At 51.7% G+C, this 14326-nt stretch overlaps 1 protein-coding gene and 1 long non-coding RNA gene across 5 annotated transcripts in view; one reads left to right on the top strand and one right to left on the bottom strand.

The window, feature by feature from the left end:
• The window catches only part of CRACR2A (calcium release activated channel regulator 2A), a 120448-nt gene extending 112819 nt beyond the window's left edge, over positions 1–7629 (bottom strand). Inside the window, exon 1 of one of the 3 annotated variants that reach the window (XM_070453159.1) lies at positions 7419–7629. The gene's annotated coding sequence lies outside the window, so the exon portion shown is untranslated. Of the gene's footprint in view, positions 1–4311; positions 4551–7418 lie in introns of those variants that run through there. The other 2 variants (XM_070453156.1, XM_070453157.1) reach the window with 2 other exon arrangements.
• LOC139030545 (uncharacterized) lies at positions 6873–10925 on the top strand. Of its 2 annotated transcripts, none has more exons than XR_011482884.1 (2): positions 6873–6985; positions 9687–10925. It is a non-coding gene; the product is annotated as an uncharacterized lncRNA (long non-coding RNA). The 2 variants fall into 2 exon arrangements; XR_011482883.1 differs by having other exon boundaries at positions 9675–10925.
• The last annotated feature ends 3401 nt before the right edge of the window (positions 10926–14326 follow it).

Raw genomic sequence — 14326 nt, 5'->3', positions numbered from 1 at the left:
TATAAAGGAGTTCCATAGCAGATGTTTTAACTGGCCCTCCCCACGCCTGTATTTCCAGCTGGCCTATGCCTGGGGCAACTCACCTGGTGGCGAGTCAGGGGATCCTGCCCCATTCTACAAGTCTGTTTAATCTCTGGAATCAAGCAGGGCCTCCCACCCACCAGGGCAGCTCTTTGCAGGGAGCCTGTGTGGGGTCGAGGGAGCATCAGTGTGGTGAAGTGTCCCTGGGGGAGGTGTCTGTACCAGAACTAGGTGCAAGAACTCAGATGACCTATTTAACCTCTAGGAGCCTCAGTTTCCTCATCTGTAAAATGGGGATGCTAAGTCCTAGAAAAAGTGCCTGACACACAGCAGGCATTTAATACTTTGTCTTATTTGCAGACTCCTTGTGGGAGTCTATTCCTTGCTGTTTCTCCAGCTGTCGTGATCCTCAGAGTTGTATCACATCTACTGAAGCCAAAACCCTGAGCCCCAAGCAAAAATGAACCTCCAAAATCTGAGTATAGGGCAACACAGCAAGGACTAGTGTAGCTCATGGAGAGGGTAATGACAAGCAACAAGAAACGTGCCAGAGACCAGGGCACATATCCATAGAAAACCATAATCCAAAAGGAGACAGGCACCCCTATGTTCATAGCAGCACTATTCACAATAGCCAAGACCTCAAGGCAACCTAAATGCCCACTGACAGTGAATAATTTAAAAAAAAAAAAATGTGGGGTATATATATATATATATATATATATATTCTTTACCGACTGAGCTACCAGGGTAGCCCGCATGGTCCATAATTAAGCTATTTTCAAACCAACCCTTATTGGCTAAAGGTTCCAGTTGAGAATCCTAATGGAAGATAGTTCATCTATCACAGACCAAAACCCGTGCTGGTTCTAGAAGCCCTCTAAAGCAAATGCTGGCGTAGGAGTTGGGGTTGGCTGTGCTTAGTTCTACACAACAGCAGTGGAGGAAGACCAGAGAGTCCAGAATCAAATCCTGGCTCTGAAATCCTGTGCGTCTGGCTGTGTCACTTCTGACACTGCTTCCTCAGCTTTGAAGAGGGTGATAATGATAACAACCCCCTACAGGACGGCTGGGAGAAACACAGAAGACAGTGAGAGAAACGAAAATGAAGTCACTCAGTCATGTCCGACTCTTGTGACCCTACTACGCTCCTCCATCCATGGGATTTTCCACTCAAGAGTATCGGAGTGGGTTGCCATTTCCTTCTCCAGAGGATCTTCCCAACCCAGGGATCGAACCTGGGTTTCCCACATTGTAGGCAGACACTTTACCATCTGAGCCAGGAGGGAAGTGCTTAATGCAGAAGGCAGCCCCAAGGAGGGTGGCCTCACAGGAGCCCATTGGCTGAAGCAGAGAATTATAGAACCAGAAAGTGACAGGAATCAGCAGCAGAAAGACTGCCCAAGTGCAGAGGGCATCGGATGGCAAGGGGGCTGTGGGGAGGGAGGCTGAGACACAGTGAGACTGGGGCCTCCCTGGAGTCAAGGTCAAGATCAAACCCGAGCAACTGGGCAGATGAAGTTCCTGGAATGGTGTCGGTGGCGGTGGTTACGTAGCACTGTGAATGTTCTGATGTCATTGAGCTATACCCTTAGGAAGGGTTAAAAGTGTAAATTTTATGTCAAGTATATTTCACTCCAATGAAAAAAGACCGAGTTACCAAAAAAATTAAAAAACAAGACAATACCCTAAAACCCAACAGTCAGCCCATTGAAGACACTAAAATGAAAGCAGCAGGGAGATCGGGGTCCCCTTGGTCTGTGGGATGTTACAGGGGCACCAGACCCCCGCACCCAAGGCCTGGCGAGTCTAGACCTCCATGGCGTGGAGCTGATCTTTCGCCAGAATGCCCATGGAACACAAGCTCCTGAACGCTTGAAAACCCAAGGCCACCAGAGGCCACGGCAGCAGAACAACATCACAAGGTTCATGTGCAGAGCGGTGTCTCTCTTGATGGTTCCTCCCCAATCATTTCTGACATGATTCAGATGAAACAGAATGAAATATCCAAGGACCCCCTCCTCCCCCTGTGTCCTCATCTGGGGATGGTGGTGTCTCTCTCTTGTTCAGAAAACCCTTGCCTTCGGGAAGAAAGCCTTGAACTTTCCATCCTGCTCAGGTCATAGAAAGAGGACCTTCAGCAAACCACCGCTTCCTTCCTTCCCCAGAGAGAAACAAACCCCAACTGGAGAAGTCTCTCTGGCCAGGGTCTCAAACACCCTTGGCCGTGACTTCACTCGTGTCCCCAGAGGGCATGGCAGGCTGGTGCCACCAAAGGTCTGTCTCCATACCCACAGGGACCTATGACTGCAAAAGCCCCCAGCCTGGGCCTGACAGGCTAAGGCCCAAGAGGGTTACCCAGCTGACTATTTCCAGGCTCCCAGTCATTAGCAGCCCCAGGGGCAGCTCTTGGTAGAAGGCTCTGCTGGAAAATGGACAGAGTGAGATGGTGACGCAGACCTCACCCTAAGGGATCCCACCCACCAGCATGCCTCTGTCCACTATGCTCGGTCCGACCACAGACCCCTCTGGTTCTATGCTGCCCACTGTCCTCCCCGCCCAAGTCCAGCCTTCCTCCAGGCCCAACTCCATCCCACTTCCTCTGCTCCCCTACAGGTGCTCATAGCACCACTCATCACTAAAGATCTTCATTCCTGAGGTCCGGAATGCTGGCTGGCTGTGGTCTCTCTTCTTAAGCTAGATCCCTGGGGATCCTCAGGCTTCCCAAGTCACACTAGTGAAAGAAACCATCTGCCAATGCAGGAGACATAAGGTTCAAGGGTTCAGTCCCTGGATTGGGAAGATCCCCTGGAGGAGGGCATGGTAACCGACTCCAGTAGTCATGCCTGAAGAATCCCATGGACACAGGAACCTGGAGTTCTACGGTCCACAGGGTTGCAAAGTGTTGGACACAGTTGAAGCAACTTAGCACGCACGCACAGGGACCCTTAGCCGGCACAGCCAGGGCTCAGTAAGCATAGATGCCAATTAGGTGAGTGGTTCTGTCCCTTCCCTTTGGGGAATTTCAGTCCAATACTGGCACCTTGGCAGGGACCCTCTAGACAGCAGGACTCAAGAACACAATCTCAGTGGGCAAAGCCACCATTGACCAGCAGGGGACGTGAGCCGTGGCCACAGAGTGTTTCACACCCTGAATTCACCCAGGATGGACTAGCTGGTGATCATTCCTATCTCACTGAAGAGGGAAGGAGCTCAAGCTTAGAGGCTGAATCCCCAGGACATGTGACTGGTTAGAGTCAGAACTGTTTCCAGCACTTAGCATCTCTAGGGGCAGAGCGGGATTGAACTGGTGGCCCTGGGGCCAAACTGCCTGGGTTCACACCCCAGCTCAGCTTTTTGGGAGCTGTGTGATCTCAGGCAAGTTACTCCAGCTCTCAGAGCCTTGGGTTTCTCATCTGTAATGTGGTATGTGCATTAGTTGCTAAGCTGTGTCTGACTCTTTGAAACCCCATGCCTGCCAGGCTCCTCTGTCCATGGGATTTCCCAGGCAAGAATACTGGAGTGGGTTGCCATTTCCTTCTCCAGGGGATCTTCCTGACCCAGGGATTGAACCCAGGTCTTCTGTATTGCAGGTAGATGCTTTACCGTCTGAGCCAACAGGGACAGGACCAAATGAGTTCAGCGGAGCCAAGCGCTCAACCACGCCTGATGCATTTCTGTGCATCCAGCCTCAAAGTGCAGTGGGAAGGGGTTGCTGACATCCTCCACTGGATTCAGGTGGGGCTGCAGGAAGCTAGTCTACCTCCCCACCCCTCCCTCAGCACCCATGAGACCTTCCAAGCCAGCAGGCAAGGGCGTGTGTTTCTGCAGCTTCCATGTGGCAAAGCTCCATCCATCCATCAGATCCCGGAGCTCAACACAGAATGGCCTCTTAAGTAAATAAAGAGAAAACCAGCCAATTGCCCAGGTAATAGGAGATTTTCCTCCTGTCTGCACTGGTAATTGAGCCATTGGAGACAGCCCTCAACCTCCACTGGCGCTGCTGTGAGTTAGAAAGGGAGTTTAGGAGGCTGCCCGGCCAAAGACACACGTGTAGGTTGGGAAGGCAGGTGTCCACCCCACTGGACCCTGGATCTGGAAGATAGGCGTCCACCGCGTTGGACCTTAGATCCGGCAGGGCCTGGCCAAAGACACATGTGCAGGTCCAGAAGGTGGGCATCCACCCCACTGGAACCTGGATCCAGAAGGCTGGCATCCACCACCCTGGACCCTGGGTCCGGGAGGGCTCAGTACACCCACAGTGTGTGCATGAAGTCTCGCCCACCTTACCTGTCCCCTTGGCCCAGCAGGACACGGAGCTGCCCAGACCCAGGGGCCCTGGGAGCAGAGGATCGGGAGACGCCAACCAGCCCCAAGGCTGCTCTCTAATGCGAACAAGGGGCCTTCAGCACAGGCTCCATGGGTTTAGAGGTCCTTGGAATCTGAGCCCCGTGGGACACCCGTCTGCTCCTGCCTCCCTGCAGCCTCCATGCTGGAGGGTCTGACTCCAGGACCCTCACCACCCTGTGACTGCCACCCCGTGACTGCCCCTCAGCCTCACCAGCCCAACCAGGATGTGTCAACAAATGGGCGGGGGGAGAAAGAATCGCTGGCATTTCTGAGAAACCAGGGCTGGGAGCCAAAACAAACTGACGAAGGGAATGCAACTGCTCCTGAAGAAAGTGTCGCAGAAGAAAAACATATCCCTCAAGCTGAGAGAAGCCCCTGAAGCTCATTTTGTCCCCCAAGACAGAGTGGGTTTGGGAACCCACTGGCCTTCAAGAGTGTCTTCCTGCATCTGACCCAGTGCATCCGTCCTGATGACCTTGTCTGAACGGACAGAGTGGTTACAATCCAAGAAAGAGGCAGAAGGGAAAATCAGCCTGAAGCAGGTGCAGAGGCCCCTGAGGACAGAACCTGCAGGTCTCCCGGCCCATCACGCGATGCAACCACAGTGAAGTCACATGAAGTCAACCTTTGAAGGGGAGGGGCAAGATGGGGCAGGGGACTAAGAGGGACAAACTACTATGTATAAAATAAATATGCTACAAGGATATACTGCACAGCACAGGGAATATAGCCAATATTTTATAATAACTTTACATGGAGCATAGTCCATAAAAATTTGAATCACTATAGTGGACACTTGAAACTAATACTGTAAATCAACCAAACTTCAAGGTTTTATAATGTTCCGTATCTTGATTGTGCTGGCAGTTACAAGTGTGTACATGTATCAAAGGTCATTAAACCAAACGCTTACATAAATAAGCTGGTTCGCTTCACTGCACAGCAGAAGCTAACAGGATATTGTAAAGCAATCATATATCTGTGCTCAGTCGCTAAGCTGTGTCCAACTCTTTGCAACCTCATGGACTGTAGACTGTCAGGGCTTCCCATGGGCCAGACAAGATTACTGGAGAGGGTTGCCATTTCCTTCTCCAGGGGATCTTCCCAACCCAGGGATCGAACCCTCATCTCCTGCATCTCCTGCATTGGCAGGTGGATTCTTTACCACTTGAGCCACATGGGAAGCTCCCAAAGCAATTATACACCAATAAAATAGATAAATAAACCTAAGCACCTTCTAGCAAATCCCCCCCAAAAACTAAATAAATAAATCCGACTTTGAGAACAGCAGAGAAGGGTAGACAAGGACCAAAACATCACGTCTGCTGAAGCTGTTGCTATGTCCTTTCCTGACCACATCGCCCACTGCACTTTCCCTGGTGGTTCCCAGACACATCCCTCTCCCTAAATCTACCATGATGCCCCTCCCCTCAAATGCACTGACCCAGCTTCCTCCTCATGGCACAGTGAAGTGCCACCTCCAGGAGGCCACCCAAACCACTCCTTACCAACTTCCCAAGACATGGGCATTCATCATCCTTTCCAGTTAGTACCAAGCAGCAAGGGGACCTCAGAGGGCAGACACAAGCTCTCCTTTATCCCCCAAACCTATGGGCAGAGCAGCTCTTATAGGCAGACACCACCTGACATAGCCATGCATGCTAATGCCACCCAAAGCAGGGCACAAACCCTGGACCCTGAAACTAAAATTTCAGTTCTGTACAGGATACACTGCCCCAGTTTCATGTCCTTCAGCCCACAACCTTGATGAAAAGATTTGTGGATACCTGCTGGTTTCTTCCAGAGACAGGGAACTCACTACCTCATGAGTTAGGCTCTTCTCCTGGGCTCTGATCTCCACGGGGACTCCCACCACTGGACCCTTCCTGCCACTAATTCTGGAGCCACTAATTCATCCAGGGTTCTTCCAGGATTGGCTCCCAACAAGGTCACTGTGTTGACCATGGACAGAAGTATGGAGCAGAGTGCTTTCCCACCTGCTGGAGTGTATGTATGCACACACACACGTACACACACGTGCGCACACACCTAAGCCAGAGCGTTTTTACACCTGCTGGAGTGGGCTTCCCAGGTGGAATTAGTGGGAAAAAAACCCACCTGCCAATGCAGGAGACAAAGACATGGGTTCAATTCCTGGGTGGGGAAGATCCCCTGGAGGAGGGCATGGCAACCCACTCCAGTATTCTTGCCTGAAGAACCCCATGGACAGAGGAGCCTGGCGGGCTACAGTCCATGGGGTCACAAAGAGTTGGACATTACTGAAGCGACTTAGCAAACATGCAGCATGGAGTGTATATATGCACACACATGTGCCCATGTATACACACACGCACACACATGGCATACACATGCACACAGAGACACACACATGTGCACACACACCTAGGCCGGAGGCAGCAAGGCTGGCTGAGTCACGCAGCCAGACCACAGCTCAAGCTCAGCCAGGGAGGAAGTGACGCCCCATTTCCTGACCGTCCTCTGCTCTGAGAGGTTCTCTTCTGTCTCTTTGTCTTTCTGACCCCGTCCCTCCCAGGGCAACAGCCTGCTGCATCCTGGCCCCGCGGCATGGACTCCTGGCAGCCCTGAGCCCCAGGTGAGGACTTACAGCTTCTAGACCTGCCGTCCTGGACTAGGCAGCTCACCTCAGTCTCCTCATCCATGAAATGAAGAGGCTGGGTGTGAAGACAGGGCCCTTGAGGTCCTTTCTGATCTCAGCCCCGGGGCTTCTGGCCCTGCTCCAGTCCCCACAGGGTTCAGAGCATCAGCGGGGACCAGGGCCAGGCCTGGGGACGGGGCTGGGGAGCCCAGCTGCTTCCTGGGCACACGCCTCCCTCGGAACTCCATGTGCTGCACACACTCCCTGCCCCCCTCGGCGGGGCACCCAGCAGGAAGCACCACCACCCAGCAAGCAGCCAGGTGGAGGGGCCTGGACCCCCCACCCGCTCCACACCTCCCTCTCCCCTCCCCTTGCCCTCTTCCTCCTCCCTGCCCCCTTCTTTGCCCCCCCCCCCCCCCCACAGACCTACCTGCAGCTGCCTCCTTCTCAGTCTCCAAGCGACACCACTGCAGGCCCACAGCTTTCAGGCTCTGCCTGACCCCGCCTGCCCCCAACAGCTGGACTGGCCCCCGGGGCAGAGATGGGAGCGGTGCCAGGAGCCGCTGCCCTCTGGGAGCCCTCCAGGATCTGCCTGCTCGCGTGTGGGGCCGGCAGGCAGCAACTTCTGACTGCCCTGCGGGGGAGCCTGGGTGGCGAGGGCGGGGCTGACGTGGCCTGCCTGACTGGTCGGGCGGGCTTCCTGGGCCCCTCTGTTCCGGAGTCCTGGAGGCCTGCTGCCCCATTCCAAGATATTTCCAGGACTTTCTCTAGAGGTGGATATCTGTCCCAGGCCTTGCCCTCAGACTGGAAGAAGATGCAGACTAGGGGTGTGTGTGTTTGTGTGTGTGTGTGTGCTCAGTCGCTCAATCATGTCCCACTCCTTTCTGATCTCATAGACTGCAGCCCGCCAGGCTCCTCTGTCCAAGGAACTCTTCAGGCAAGAATATTGGAGTGGGTTGCCATGCCCTCCTCCAGGGGAATCTTCCCCACCCAGGGATCAAACCTGCATCTCCTGCATGTCTCCCTGAAAACCTGCACCATCCAGGCTCCCCCCCCAGCTGGTATCTCTGGGGGTTTTGTCCTTCTTTATAGTAATACTTCTCCACCTCTTCTGTGGGCATGAGTGCTTGTGTAATAAAAAGCATCCAATTAATAAAGCATTAAATATTAATAAATCTTCACAGGCCCCCCGAGGCAGTGAGGCTGAAGGATGACCCTGACCCTGTGCATGAGACCGTCCATGAACACGAGCTAACTTCCCAGCCTCACGGCCTCTCCAAAAACACCCACACGCAGCCCAGTTCCACACACTGGCTGCTGCCCCCACCAGCTGCTGGCACTCTTGCTTTGCCTGGAGTCCACGTTCCCATCCTTCTCTGCTTGCAAAATCCTACCCAGCCATCCTGGCCCCACCGAAATGCTCCCTTCCCAGGGAATCTGTCCCCAGACACTGGCCCCAGCAGACTCCCTGCCCCTTCCCATGAACCCCTGCCTGGTTCCCTGTCTGGTTTGTGGATTAGCATCCTCTGTCTCCCCCATTTCTGCTCTCCTCCCCTCCACACTCAGCCCTGTTCCAGGAGGGACAGAAGTAAACTCTTACTAGGATGCTGTCATAAATTGCTATGTGCTGTACTTGCCTTGGGGCTTTGCAGGTGGCTCATCAGTAAAGTCTCCTGCCAATGCAGGAGACTGAGTATGAACCCTGGGTCAGGAAGGTCCCCCAGAGGAGAAAATGGCAACCCACTCCAGTAGTCTTGCCTGGGAAATCTCATGGACAGAGGAGCCTGGTGGGCTACAGTCCATAGGGTCACAAAGAGTTGGACATGACCGAGTGACTGAACACCCATGCATGTATTTCTTCCCCATGAAACCTGGGTACCACTGACTCACGGCCTCCCCCACCCCACCTCGTACCCCAGCAGCACGGTGGCACCAAAGCCCTGGCCACCAGTGGTTCAGAGGCCGGTCAGGCCTCCCTCGCCCTCCTTCTGACACCCCCACGCCATCACTGGGCTTCTGCATCCCTGTTCCGGGGCATGCCTGCTTGCATCAGCCCCAAGGTCAAAGATGGTTGTGTCCACCTCGGAGTCTTGGTGCCATTTCAGCACACAGGTTGAGGGCTGGCGGTTCAGAGAGCCCAGCCAGCTGCACGGGCGGCCTGCCCTCCTCCCAGCCCCTTATCATCAGCATCCGAGCACTGGAAGGGCTCTTGGCGATCACATGATGTGAAATCTACCCATCCCCGTTTCTTAGAAGAGAAAATGGAGGCCAGAGAGATCAGGGGCATCAGAGGGAGCAAGGTATGGGAGGAAGGTGGCTGGGACTCCTGGGACACCAGCCCTGCTTTCTTGGCGATGCAGGAAAGCAGGGAAAGCCTGGAGAGGTGGGGTGACCCTGCTGGGGTGGAGCACCTGGACTTGAGTACTGTGAGTGGGGAGAGCAGTCCGTGGGCTTGCAGAGCACAATGCCAGGAAGGGGTGCTCCCCTCTTCCTGAGCACCCCTCTCTAATCCTCACTCTCTTCTCCTGGCACCTCTGTGTTCTCTTGCCCATGAGCTGCTCTCAACTGTAATGGGAGGCCAGTTCCTTGGGTGTGGCACCCAGGGGAACAGTGGAGACATTCCCTGTTCCAGTATAGGAATTTCCTGCTGGCCTTTCTTCCTTATTATGATCGGCTATGATTACAGAGTTTCCAACAGGTGGAGGCCAACAAAACAAACAGACCTTTCAATATTGACTCTCCCGGGCTCCATAGAAGGCTATCATCTGTCCTGCCTCCCAGAGCCTCACCAGCAAAGGCAAAACCAAACAAGATGGTCAGCGTGAGAGGGCTGGGCATGCTGCCCATGAAGCAGGCTCCAGAAGCGATGGCCCTGGGTTTCCACACTGTCCACCCTTCTCCTCCTGGATCAGCTGGCCTTGGTGGGAAGGAGACATTCTCTCTAAGATCTCAGGGCCCAATTCAGGTTGCATACTCATTGCTGGGCTTGAAAAAGAAAAGAAGGTAGGGAAATAAAGGCTCCTTGGGGATGCCTCTGAAAGCCACAGGCTTCCTCTAGAGAATTCACAAACCTCGAGTCCTTTAGAGTGGGACAAGTAAGATTTCACTTCCTTGTGAGCCATGACTTTTTACTCTCTCCAGCAGCAAGAATGGACTTCATCACTCAGATGGTGTCATGGTTAAAGAACCAGAAGAGAGCTAAAAGCAGTGCCAACCCCGCTCCCCCGATGATTGTAGACAATGTAACTATGGTCCAGGATGACTTGACCAAAGCTGTGGGGACGGGATTCCTCCTGGGCTCCACTGTAGGACTGCATCTGGTCCCCAGGTCTTGAACGTGGCCTCTCAGGGACTTCTCTGGTGGTCCAGTGGCTGAGACGCCACACTCCCAAGGCAGGGGGCCTGGCTTCGATCCCTGGTCAGGGAAGTATTAACAGATTCTGCAAACTGCGACTAGAGCACCCACATGGTTCTGTGAAGACCCTGCATGCCAAAACCAAGACCAGGCTCAGCCAAATAGATGAAGAAATGCTGTCTTTCCGTGGTGTACATGTACTGCAACTTAGATACAGTGTATTAACACGGATAAATGGAATCCAGAAAGATGGCACTGATGGACATATTCGCAGGGCAGCGGACATACAGAACAGTCTTGTCGGAAGGAGAGGGTGGAACAAACGGAGAGAGTAGCATGGAAACACACACACTACCGTGTGTAAAATAGACAGCCAGGGGAATGTGCTGTATGATGCAGGGGGCGCAACTTCGTGCTCTGTGACAACCCAGAGGAGGTGGCCTGGGGATGGGGGTGGACGGAGGTTCCGGAGGGAGGGGACATACACACCGATGGCTGATTCATGTTGCTGTATGGCAGAAACCAACACACTATTGTAAGGCAATTCACCTCCAGTTAAAAATAAATTTAAAAAAATTTTTTAAGCAGCGTCTGAGAGACAGAGTACCTGGTGCCCTTGTCTGATATACTACTATCTTCTATCAGGAACTTCTGAAGCCCAAGTTTACAGAGCAAGGAAGGAAAATGCACCATAACGAGGCTGCTCCCTAAAGGATGGTAGAAGCTGTATCATTACTTCTGCTAAAAAAACCTTAAGACTCTACAATGAGTAATATATGGCTCCCCAAATACAGGAAAATACAGATAGAATGAGCTCCTTTGGGAGTGATGAAATTCATGTTTTATATCTACTATTTTGTTCTTTATAGAATGTTGGAGAAAGGAAAATATAGACATTTTGGCCTCCTAATTTCACTTTGTTGGGTGCACATACATACACACAAAATCCAACCCCAGTGCCCTGGCTGTTGATACAACAAATAAGGAAATAAGAAACTCTACTCCATAGAAGGCTTTCCAACCTAGAGTTTTGTGGCGTCAACCAGACTCTAAGCACAATGAGTAGGAAGAAAATCTGTTGCCAGTGAGGTTATGAGATGGCTCCAAATTATTTCTGTCTTCCACCATCCAAAGTTTGTCAGCAGCATCACCATTTTGGGAAGATGTTTTGTTTGGGTGCGGGAAAAGAAGCTTGATTTTTCTAAGCTGGTGTTCTCAACCAAGAATAAATTTTAGACATCAAAAATGATACCAGCTGACAATTTGGAATTTGAGAGGATAAAAGCTGAATGACCTATTTTTTTAAAGCGATAGTCATCTCTTGACCCATTAGAAAAGAGAAAATAAGATACAACCGCGTAACACTGTTTTAGGAAAAACAACACAGAGGCTATAAAACAGCTCACTAGACAGTAATTAAAGATCAAAATTGTTGTAGGATTTTGCTACTGACTCAAGAGGTTGCAAGTCCTCCTAAGTTCTGTGGACTTCCTCGGGAGAGACTCTGGCCTCCCCACAGTCTCTTTTCCTGGTATATGCCCTGAGCTCAGGTTTTCTCGCCTCTTTCTGGGCGATGCCCTTGACTTCATACTTTTATTTTCTCCTGCACCCAATACTCCGTACAAAGGATGGCCAGATGATGACAAAGGCAAAGCTCAGTCTAGACTGCCCCTTCTCTGCGCGCACACACACACACTCCCATGGGCACCTCTTCTGTGCTCTCAGAATAAAATCCAAAATCTTTAGTATGTGTGCTCAGTCGTGTCTAACTCTTTTCAACCCTTTGGACTATAGCCAGCCCAGTTCCTCTGTCCATGGGATTTTTCAGGCAAGAGTACTGGAGTGGGTTGCCATTTCCTCCTCCAGGGGATCTTCCTGATCCAGGGATCAAACCCACGTCTCCTGTGTCTCCTGCATTGGCAGGCAGATTCTTTACCACTGACCCATGGGGGGAAACCTTTAGCCTGGCCTTCAAAGCCCTCAGCACCTGTGAGCCTGCTTCCTGGGGCTCACCCCCAGCAGGCTGTTAAGAGCACCTTGTTGGGACTCCAGCCACAATGTTGTGTTAACTTTGCTTCCCCACTCAAAGGGCCCTCTCAACTGACTCCATCCAAAGTCCAGGGCCAGATCCAACTCTCAAAGGAAGGCCTTGCCCTCATCTCAGGACTGGGAGGAGCATCCTTGCCCCGCCCGGACTCCCAACCACATCTCCCAGAGACTTGATCACCCCGCTGCCTTAGAACCAGTTTATTTGCAGAGTCAGTGCCAGGGAGGGGAAAGGGATAGAGAGGTGGAAATGAAGTAACTCTTTCACCGTGAGCAAGCCGGGAAGTCTCTCTGATCTCATTTCCTCATCTGTCAAATGTCCTTAAAGAAGGACCGACCCAATGAGGTTGTCTTGGGTGGGGGGTAAACTTGATAATTCACGTAGATAGCGCCTAGTCCACAGCCTGGGACTAAGTCAGGGCTCACAGTGGTAGCATGACAGAACATAGGAGAGACAGGGAGACAAAGGAAGAAAGGCAGGGTGGGGGGTGGGGGTGAGGGTAGAAAGAAAGAGGAAGGAAGGGGAGGGAAGAGAAGGAAGAAAAAGAAATCAATGACCTTCTTTTTCTACCAGAGTCAAAGAACTTGCTGCTTCATAGAAGAAAATATACACATACATAACCTTCCTTGGAGAGAAAATTTGACATAAAAATGCCATCAATATCAGGGAAAGGGTGAAATCAATTAATCTTCTGAGGTCCACTGTGTATATTTATGAGCTGAATTCTATTAGAAAGTTAACATCTTCAAAATGGCATCACCTTGTCCACTCCCATTGCTTGTCTGCTAAAGAAACGGGGCAGAGGGCAAGGACTGGTCAGTGGCAGGGTCCAGATCAAAAATCTTTCAGCCCAGAGCTCCAACCTCCCCAAACATCACATCACCAGTCTTGGAAAACACACAATAAAAACCTCCCGCCCAGAGGGGAACTTTCAGCATGAGAATAGGAAGAGTTTGATAAACGCTTTCTCCAAAAAGCAACTACAAAGCTTGGTCAGAACTGTCAGAAACAACCATTTCAGCCCTCTGGAAATTGGTTGAAAACACACAAACAAACTGAGACATGTTTGTTCGTGAACACGACTGAATTCGTGTTCTTGCCTGGAGCTGTTCCCATCCCCTGCAGTTCTGCTGTTTGATGACTCCACCAGGGCAGGTTGGGAAAACCAAGTGGCGTTTTGTCACAGCCAGAGTGGTCTCTCTTCATTTGGAGAGGTGTCAGGTTAAATGGCGATCTCAGAAACAAGGGGACAGGGAGGGCTGGCAGCTCTGAGAGCTTGAAATTGGGGAGCAACGGACCGGTGATGACCTGGAGATTTAACGGGAAATTGAGGGAGGTGAACCAGCCCTGGGGAGATGGATAAACCCTCCACATGTCATGGGCTGACCGAGGTAGCAAGCACTACACAGAGAGCAGCAGCCCACGCCGCCCACACAGCCCTGGTCAATGGAACCTGCTCACACGCACGGTGGAGATGCAAGGGCTTGATGGAAAATAGGAGCCTCGGCAGACTTGGGGGCAAAAAAAACCCTGCACATTTGAATGCACTGCCCAGCTCAGCCTCAGGTTTATCAGCCGAGAGCGGCGGTCTTACTGGCTCATGGCATTTCAGCTATAATATATATCTTATAACTGAATCACTTTGAGGTACACCTGAAACCAACACAACCTTGTAAATCAAGTTATATTTCATTTAAAACATAAATAAAGGGGGGAAAGGATAAAGTTCTGAAGGGCATAGCCCAGAGACTAAGGTGCATGAAAAGGTTGAGACTTTTATCGTAAGATTATATAGGATGCTTCCCCTCCCCAGCACTTTACCACCACATCCACATAACAGGATCCTTACAGTAGGTTTCAACCAAAAGAGCAGAAAAACACGAGGAGGAGCTCATGTAGCAGGAGCTACAGAAATTTTAAGATGTTTCAAACTAAA

Source organism: Odocoileus virginianus, chromosome 23 (genome assembly GCF_023699985.2).
Source record: "Odocoileus virginianus isolate 20LAN1187 ecotype Illinois chromosome 23, Ovbor_1.2, whole genome shotgun sequence".
NCBI classification, from domain to species: Eukaryota; Metazoa; Chordata; class Mammalia; order Artiodactyla; family Cervidae; genus Odocoileus; species Odocoileus virginianus.
Note: the sequence above shows the minus strand (reverse complement) of the source record. Positions and strands in the feature narration are given on the sequence as shown.